Raw genomic sequence first — 10112 nt, 5'->3', positions numbered from 1 at the left:
AAATAGGGTTTGTGTGTAACATGTTTATGGAGAGATTGTGATCTATTTCCAGGTTTTTACAATCAAAATACAACAGATGATCATCAATTCATACACCCAGCATGGGAATTTATAATGATCTGAACTCAGTCCAGCTATTCTCATTAAATCTGTATGTGAAAGATTTCAAAGAACAGAGTTAGACAAAGATTGCCATAAGAAGATCTGTGGCCAGTTGCATTAACTGCTCAGAGTCTTCCAAAGTAGTCATCTATATACAGCAAAAACCCCAGTGTTAAATTCACTTTAAATTACGTTTATTTGACTCCACACTCAAGAGTGTTAAAATGAACTTTGAAGCAGTGTTAAAGTTAATGAGATAATTAAGTGATTAATGGAGTGATGATTGAGCATTAGTGATGAACACTTGCTGTTAACAAGCAGAAACACTGAAGGAAAGAGTCACCATTATGCTGATCGTTTTTTGCTGTAGTTGGGCTCTTGACCCTTGACTTTTTTAACATTATTTTTAGTGCTGGCATTATTAAAGCGTTCACGCATGCGATTAATTTGTGTCCATCTTAATGTGTTAAAATAGTTAACACAATTAACGCAGCGTCTGTTTTTTTCTGTCATCCTTTGATTAGTGTTACATTATGTGATCACACTCTTATTCATGCAAATGCTTTTAAACCATTCAGGCACGGCAAGACAAAAGAGGATGCGCTGCCTGGGAATGACAGCACAGAAAGACGATTGCCAGTATCGTGTGCACAGACAGTGTGCCAGAATAGAGTTCTCTTCCACGCTTAAACGAACAATAACACACACATTCATGGCAAAATGTCTGTTTTGTCGAGTATTCTCATAAGAGCAGTCTTAAAGGTATAGCGGAGGATGTTTTACTTCCTGGTGGGTAGTCTAAACTATTGGTCCTCCTAATTGTCAATCATTCTGGTGAATCAATCAAACTTTTCAAAAAGTGGAGAGGGCGGGTCTTATCTAAAATTTGGAAAGATCCTCCGCTATACCTTTAAATGAGTTAAATTAAGTTTTAAATGAACGTAAAGATTTGTGAGGGAATGAGGCGCGTATGATATCCGCGTCTCTGTCAGCAGCGGCTGGTCTTTAAAACTGCAGTCCGCTGTTTTTCTTCTTTGTCGCCATCTCTGTTCGAAATCTGCAATTGCAGTTATTATCAACTTTACGTGCGTTGTGCCTCGGCATGGCACAGCTCGGATGAATCCAATGTTTTGAGGAGAATGTGCGGCTGTCAGTAACCGCACCGGTGTGGATACTGTCATTCGCAATCACAGATTCTACTTTTTGGAAGTATGACCAACAGAAGAATTTTCACCAGAAAATGTTGTCTGAACAAGTAAGTAACATCCACTTTTGTTCTGACCAACTAAGGGGAAAAAAGCATGTCAGTAAATCACGCTGATTAAATCTAACGATCGCTTATCATATCACGTCAAACCGTGCAAATTATACTTTGTTCTCAAATTAATGTTAACAACATCAGCATTGCGTGACTACATTTAATGCCCTTCCTATATTTGTCCTTGTTTTCGCATGGGCCTCTTTTTTTCTCCGAACTCGAGTCTTTTGCGTTTTGAACGGGTGAATCTTGTCACTGGTGATTGTCGTTTGAACCTTTCTGGATCCGCCATCAAATTGATAAGTTTAATTATATCAAGTGCTGTGAGAAAAGGCTATAAACCTCAACCTCCAACATCCTCACACACAATATAGCCTACTAGCAGAGACTCCTTCTTTATGTGCACAGATGTGATGTAATGACACAAAGACATGCGATTACGAATGAAAACGCCTGCAATTGTTGATAAAGCACCATCTTAAAGAAAGTCAAGGGTCAAGAGCCCAACTAAAGCAAACACTGATCTCCATGATGGTGACCTCAAACGAAACACCAGCGCCTGAGAAGAGAATGGCAGTCGGCAGCGCCTGATCACACAGCGCCTACTCACATTCTCTGTCTTCATTAGTTACGATCTCTGTCAGTCATATCTAATACTTTGTTAGACAGAACTGGTAAACAAAGAAAGTAAATGGTATTCGATAAAGTAAAGCGTTTACTTTTATATTATTTGTAACAGAAAAGGCAAACAATTAGGCTAAAATACTTTCTCATTTACCGTAAACATTCAGCAAATGCACATCTACATAATTTAAACAAATATCTGAATATCTAATACACATTTAATTTCACAAACCTTGCCGATTTAATGTAATCCAGCCGTGATCTCTTGTGAAGTGTGCATTTGTAGCCTGCATAAACGTGTTACTGCGAGTGACGGTCGGTCCGTGCGAAGTGAGTGAATGCGAACAGAAAATCAGCTTCACAGGAGATGCGATCGAAAAACTTTAAATCCTTCATTTTAAAATATGCTGTGCTATATCCAGTTGCCCACTGTGTCATATTCATATCCTTTTCACTGTGTGCTGTATGTAAATTTACCGTTACCTTGTCTTTATTTGAAAAAATATGATTACCAGTGCGCACAATATTACCAGATTACTGAGTGCCGTTACAGTGTTTACGTCCTTTTTATTCACATATTCATATATTTTTAAACAATTACTTTATTTGTGAAAAAAAAAAGTGTAATAGGATTGCAGATACAAGAAGTTGCCATCTTAAGCATGTTTATTTTAAAGATTTGTATTGATATTTATTATTGAATATTGATTCAACATAAATATAAAGTATATATATTATCTATTCAGGAAATCCGCTTCAGTCTGAACGCTCTGATTGGATTTCGTGTGGTTTATGTGATTCTCTTATGTGAGCTGTAAAAACCTAAATTGGGTCAGGCCAATCGGGGCGGGATTAACATAATGACGACAGAGTTGCGACGGTTCCCCCTGCCACTTGAAAACAAAGAAGAGCTGCTGCTGGAGAACAGTCTTTCGAATCGGCTTTAGCCGCGACTCTGGAGGACTTGGAGTTAAGCTTTTCTTTGAGAAAAGAGCAAAGAACGGCACTTAAGTCATTCTTAAAAAAGGAAGATGTGTTCGTAGTTTTGCCGGCCAGATTCAAAAGTTGAATCTATCAACTAACGTTAGCTCCGCTGGTGGGGAAACGCTCTGGTTGGTTGTAGCGCTGTCCTATTGCGTGCAGAGGGAATTTGAAAGACAGCCGTTTATCCCGCCCCTCGGATTGAGCCGTGTCTATGGTGAGTTGCCAGACCTAACATCTTGATGTAGGTCTGGCTTGCCAGGCTACGAAAGAGCTGCATGGACACACAAATCGATCTGAAGCTGCGATACAGTGTACATCATTTTAGATCAGATTCCAATCGGATACAAAAATATTCAGATTTGGACTGACAGTGTGAACGTAGCCATAGTGAACTACTTCACGTCAACATTTTAGCCATAGTCAACGTTTCATTTACACATGTGGCTGATGAGCTGATGCTGTGTCTCTCACAAACGTCTTCTTTCCTCAGTTTTTTGCACTCTTCTCCTTAACTTTTGACAGTCTATAAACCTTATGCACCAGAGAAACAGGGGCGCCGCCATCTTTAGAATATTGTATTTGAAGTTCCGTTTTTGCGGTCGCTCTGTATATTTCTAAAGCATTGCTTTCCAGGAGTAATTCGCTTTTGAAGTGGATTTACTTAATGTAAAGTTAATAAAAAGTTATAATGAGCATTGTAATGTTTAAAGCAGATGTCTTAACAAATAGACCAGGAAGAGTTTAAAGCGAGCCGTTCATTCGTAAATACATGAGATCCCTGTGAAAATACAGACTGGAAGACAAAAGACAACGAGCTCAGTGCTGGAAAGGGGCGGGGCTACATAAGGTCTATAGAACTCCAAATGTTTTTCCGGGTGCGATCGATTAGTACAGACCAAAACACAACCATTTTTCAGCAGCAATAATGAGCCAAATTTGCGAGTCCATTCAGTTCAGTGGCATTGTTTACGTTCAGTGCCTCCAATATGGCCGACTTCCGGACTGATGACATGTTGTGAAAACCCTCTATATTATTGTTGCTGGAGATGGATGTGTGTGATTGGTTATACGTACATTTGAAGAGGGAGTTCTCGCGATACGCTTCATTCACGATAAAGCAATGGAGAAGAAGCATCGCTTGAATGTGTATTCATTTAATATCATCTTTTACATGTATAAAATGTACAAATGCATACCATCATTGTTCTGGTTGAGTTGTGAGAAAGACTGTTCACGATATAAATTGTTTCCCAATGTAAATGTGAGTGTAATGTCTAAACGCTGTATTTAGCGTTAATGATTTACGCCGCACGTTTGAGCTTCTGCAAGAACCAATGAGGTTAATTTGTGTGTTTCGAAGCACGTCTGAGTTTTTCTCAAACATAAACATTATCTCATCATTTACTCGCCTGATGTTGTTCCAAACCAGTAGGATTAGGATCTCTTTTTGTTTTCTACATAATGTGTTAATGCAGCTCTTTTCCATTTAATAAACATGAATTGTTTCGTTAGGGTGAGTAAAGTATGACATTTTTGAGTGAACTATTCCTTTACGACATAAAATGCACACACAAAACGCTCCATATTTAAAGTTTGCATGAAATTTGTATGAATTGTGTTTTAATGATACAAATACTGCATTTTCAAAGATCTGTATTTGACACTGCACAGATATGTTGCTGAGTTTGATTGACAGATGTTAATTAGGGTCAGGGGTCACAGAAAACCTTCAAGAGGACAGAAATAAACCGAGTTTTACTTTTATAACCAAAATGTGCAGCATCAGAGGAAAAGAAAACAAGAAATGACTGAAATGATGGGGATCCAAGTTTTTTTTTTTTTTTTTTATGTGAAAGATGATTTTTCATTATATTTATGTTCTGTTCATCTCTGTTTGTAATAATTCAACAATTGACACAGATCCTGCATCATTTCTGACAGAAATTAGCTACTGTAATTCCTGCAAATGTGCTTGTAGTTTTTTGTGGTTCAAGGTAATGATGGGGGCATTTAGTGAATAAGTTGCACAAATTACCTGTAGTAATTATGTTTCACGATTTGGTCCTAGATTTATCTTAGTGTTTTACTTGAACTAAGCATATAACAAAAATTTATCACATATTTTTAACGTTTAAACTTAATATTTTAGATTAAGTTGGTAAACTACCATATTGTTAAATGCATACAGACAGTTTATTTTGACACTAAGAATGAAAGCCTTGTTTACCCGTGACCAGCAGAGGGCGCTGTGTCATACTGTGTGTGTGTGTGTGTGTGTGTGTGTGTGTGTGTGTGTGTGTGTGTGTGTGTGTGTGTGTGTGTGTGTGTGTGTGTGTGTGGTGTGTGTGTGTAGTGTGTGTGTGTGTGTGTGTGTGTGAATTGTAAGGGAGTTTGTGTATTTGGGTACGAATTTTCTTTGTCTGCATATTGTAATTTATGGTTTGGAAATTAAGGTGTTTGTTGCTTGAATTGAATGGAATTTAGCTGCTCCTTCCATCTCGAAAAAAATGGAAATATGCAAAAACAAAACAAAAATATTTTGTCTAAAATTAAAATGTATTGGAAATAAATGTACTAACATGAGAAAAAGAGTGTTGCTTCATTCTGCAACTCAAAATTATCACTAAAAACTAACATATTCACTGATTCACTCGTGTAGCTATGCAAATTGGCCTCATTTATATGAGAAATTCAAGTTTTCCCCAGATAGATGTTGACGAAAACAGAAGCACGTAGACTACCATACAGTAAGTTTTACCCGCGTTAACACGAAACAGGAAACTCATGAATATTTATGTTCTGTCCAGTGCAACCGAATATCCTAAAACTCGAACCAAAACGCGCCCAATCCAGACAAAGGTAAGTGGAAGGCTACACCCGAAATGTCCTTAGCTCCTTCTGCAGAAATAACCAGTCATTGTCAGAAATAACCAGTCATTGTCAGAGGCAACCATTCATTTGAACAAATCAGACTTTCAGTTTCACTTAAGTGCGTCAAGAAGACTCATGATCCGTGCTGCGTTCCAGTCCAAAATTGTCATGCCCTTCACTCGCAAACTTCCCTCCGTCTCGTTCACTCGGATGTACGTCATTGCGAGTGCTCACTACTGTCGGAAACTGCAATGGGCTGAACTGGAACGTCCTAAGCCCTTGATCACTTGGAATCAGGTATGTAATTGATTTATTATTTACATTTGTTTCTCCTTTAAGAATTTGTTTAATGCAGCATCCAAATGTATATGGTTTTTGGGTTGTTTTCAATAAAAAAAAATAGAATTAATATATCATAGAGTTGTTTGTTGTGGTGGTGATTAGACGAGATCTGTGGTGACGTCACAATCGTACTGCATTGTGGGACATATAGGTGCCTGAAGTGTACATGAAGTAGACTCGCTCCCTCGGTCCATATCGAGGGAACGAGGGTCTGTCCATCTAAACTTCCCTCGTCCACTTCACGAAGTGGAACGCACTTCAAAATGGCGGCGGGGATTCCCCCGAGGGGAAGTTCGCGAGTGCGTGTCTAAAAGTGGACTGGAACGCAGCACAAGCCTGCTTGTTTACATCAGGAAGTGAAGAGAAACTCGGTGGCGCTCATCTTGATTCTTCACACATGTGAGTAGATGTTAGATGGACTATATCTCCAGTCATTAGTGTTCATAATGGTCATATAGTTTTATATGACACTCCAAAATTTGTTCAGTTTTTAGTATGTTGGTGATCGGAGCGATTATAGGAATATACGCACGTCATACCAAGTGTGCCTAAACACACACACACACTGTCAAAACTAGCACTGGAAGTTATTTAAATGAGATTAACATCACATCATGAAAAATTGCATTGGTAAACTAATCTTATGAAATGCAAGTGACTGTACTGTGATCTGCCTGTAACGTGTTTTGTTGAGGAGTGTGTTAGTATAGGCGCGTTAGGAGCTCAAAAACGAAACTAGGCTAGTAAAAACTACTTTTACTAATGCAAATAATGAAATGTAGGCCTGTTTTGATCCGACAAGCCAGTGAAAGTAATGGAGTTCGTCGTTATTTTGACGGCTGTAGACCATTAGTGCCATATTGGCGCTCGGGCTTCAGTTTTTGACGCAGAGTTCCATTAGGACAGGTTGTTTTCTACTTATTTTATTTATGATCGATTAAAGATTAACTAGTTTAAAGATTAACTAGTTTAAAGATTAACTAGTAAAATGCACATGAACGCCACCACACAAAGTCATATTACCACTGCTAACTGGGGATTTTAATACATTTTGATGAACTTGCCTGCTTTTATTTCAAAAATACAATCCTTTATTTTTCCCCAAAATATGGGAAAATATATTTGTGGTGTAACGGTACACAAACATGACGGTTCGGTAGGGGGGAGAAAATTAAACACAAAATTGCTTATTTAAATTTTTTTTTAATAAACTGTTTTTTTATTATTATTATTATTATTTTTTTTACAAATGTGTTTATGTGTTTAAATTGATTATATTGAAAAACAATCTTAGCTAATGCCATAAACTATAGGGAGCCCTTAATTTCACATTACTATAATATTAAAGGCAACAGTTAACAACAGAGCTCAAATTATTAAATTCAGTTGCTATTTATTTTTAGATCCACACATGTATTGCACACAAGGCAGGTTTTGCATTAACTTCTAAATATAATTATAAAGTTCATTTTCTACTCCAATTCATTTTTGAAATATAATAATTTACACAGTGGCTTTCATAACTTGTTTTTATGATACATTTATTTAAACATTCATTAAATACTCTAGACATTAAAATCATGAACTCAAATGACATTGTGAAAAGAAAAAAAACAATGACTGTTGTAAGTAACAGTGCGTAAATCAGACCTTTCAGTATAGCCTAACGCTAATAAGCTTAAACGAAAATAACGAGATAATTGTGTAGTGAAGTATTTTTTTGCAGTCCCGCGAACAATCAATCACAATCAATCACTCCTTTACGCGTGCAGCAGTGACTGTCCTCGCGGCTGCAGCAACTTGCGCTCTAATAATAGGCAAAATAGGCTACAGAATATTTCGTTCTGTATTGACAGGTGCAATATTTGAAAATCGATCATATTTTTTTATTATTACATTTATATCTGCATTTATGTAAAAATTTAAACTTTCAAACATCAAAATTTCATTTATTAATATGTTTTCATGTCAAAATGACATACAAACATATTTTCCTATTCTATTTTGCCTTGCGTGTTGTGTGAAAAATAGGCGTACGGTTCTATTTCTAGCATGCACGCGTTTTCCGCGCGGCTCGAGGCGCGCCTGAGACGCGCGTGTCACGCAGGCAGTGTGCAAGCTTAACGGACGAGTTAACCTGTTAACAGGGGAGCCGAAATAAAAACGGACACACCACGCAGCCAGTGTGTCGCCGGCAGCCGGACTCAACCTCCACAGACAGTTTTTAATGTTTATCAGACAATAACTACTCAAGATTTTGCTTTAGTATAATTTTCGGGACAATTAGGGCCAGATTCGGGATTCGGGACAACAGTTTAGATTTCGGGACTGTCCCGAATTTTTCGGGACGTCTGGTCACCCTAGAATACGCTAATATAGTATATGAAATGATTCTCTCTAGAGTGCATTTCTCTAGCGAACTAACCTGCCGTCGACACTGTTAAATGTAATGCTATACGTGAGATATTATTCTCAAGCTGTTTTATTGATATCTTTCCGCAGTTGAAACACTTGAGAGATGTAAACATATCGATCGATCGTCTCTTCTTGCATGATTTAATTTGTTAAACATGAAGAGGACTTATCCGTCTGGCATGGCCACTCACTCTAACGTTAATTTATAAATTTGCGCTATTATTAGGTTCATCTCCAAGTGAAGTCACTGCATGACATGGAGGCGCCGGCGTCATCACAAATTTGAACCGGAACTCAGCGAATACTTGCCTTACAGATATAGAAATAAAGCTTGAAATGTCTACTTTAAAATAAACCAATTCGCATCGAAAACATATACTCTCTGTTTATGTAATTCTTACTAGCGGCAACCTTCCGTTCTCTCTTGAATCCAACACGGAAGTGACTTAAACTGCAATTCATCAACTGGCCACTAGAGACAGGCTCCCAATCCCATAGACACCCATGTTAAAATTATGCCCAACTTTACAGCAGAAAAAATTATGTTTACAGCCTGCTACTAAAAGTTATTCTGCTATAGCCCGTCATGACAACTGTGAGGGGGGTGAATTTTTTTATCTCATCCGTTTAAATTATATTAAGCTTTAAAGTTCTGCATAATTAGGGGCGTGTCCACTTGAGTGACAGGTGGATTGCCGCTGATGTCACTACTAGTCATTTGTCTGCTGTCTGTTAGCCGTCACGTCACCTCAGCTAATCCGCGTCTGCCCATTTCCGGTTATCTGGGAGTGATGGCGACGGCCGGCTCCGCCCACTTTGGGCTTCAAAAATGCTTTTCAAAAACCTACAGGTGATGTCACAGACACTATGTCCATATTATTTTACAGTCTATGAATCCGTATGAAAGGTGCATTTCTTTTTGGCAAGCTTTATGCGTGCGCTTGAGTGTGGAATACACACATATTCCTCCATGCACCCAGTATATATTCAAGCAGCCTAATTAAATTAATATTAATAACGATTAGTCAGCTAATTGCTTAAATGAATGACTACTAGTCGACTAGAAAAATCTTCAATCTTGGCAGCCTTAATCAATACATTTACTTAGTTGACATTATTTAATTAGCAATTAGTTTTTTCCAGCTCTTATACGTTAAATTAGTTGTGTTAACATAATTAGTTGATAAACTAATAAAATAAAGATTAAATAGCTTGTTCCTGTCACCACCACACAAAGCACAGTTTTTATGGTGACAGTCCGTTATAAATATCAAGATTGTTTTGTATCTTGTACTATAAAGATGAAGATTGACATTTTGTTAATTAAAAAATAAGCAGTTTAATGTTATAAAAAACTTATTTATGTTCTGTTAGATGTGTTTTGGCTACTTTTTGTATGTTGTATAATTATGTCTAGGTAACAAAGATATAATAAAAAATATTTTAGAAAGGCCTTATTAATTAATTGTGCCTGGGGCTCGACCTTAATGTAGGTTCGCCTCTGCATGTACACAGC

At 37.5% G+C, this 10112-nt stretch overlaps 1 protein-coding gene across 2 annotated transcripts in view; it reads left to right on the top strand.

The window, feature by feature from the left end:
* Nucleotides 1-10112, top strand: part of LOC309493773 — a 38489-nt gene that overhangs the window by 21588 nt on the left and 6789 nt on the right. Inside the window, exon 1 of one of the 2 annotated variants that reach the window (XM_082163014.1) lies at nt 6039-6580. The exons of the other annotated variant lie outside the window; for it this stretch is intronic. The gene's annotated coding sequence lies outside the window, so the exon portion shown is untranslated. Of the gene's footprint in view, nt 1-6038; nt 6581-10112 lie in introns of those variants that run through there. 2 annotated transcript variants of the gene reach the window in all.

The sequence above is a fragment of the Leuciscus leuciscus genome (assembly GCF_965113295.1).
Source record: "Leuciscus leuciscus genome assembly, chromosome: 3".
Lineage (NCBI taxonomy): Eukaryota > Metazoa > Chordata > Actinopteri > Cypriniformes > Leuciscidae > Leuciscus > Leuciscus leuciscus.
Note: the sequence above shows the minus strand (reverse complement) of the source record. Positions and strands in the feature narration are given on the sequence as shown.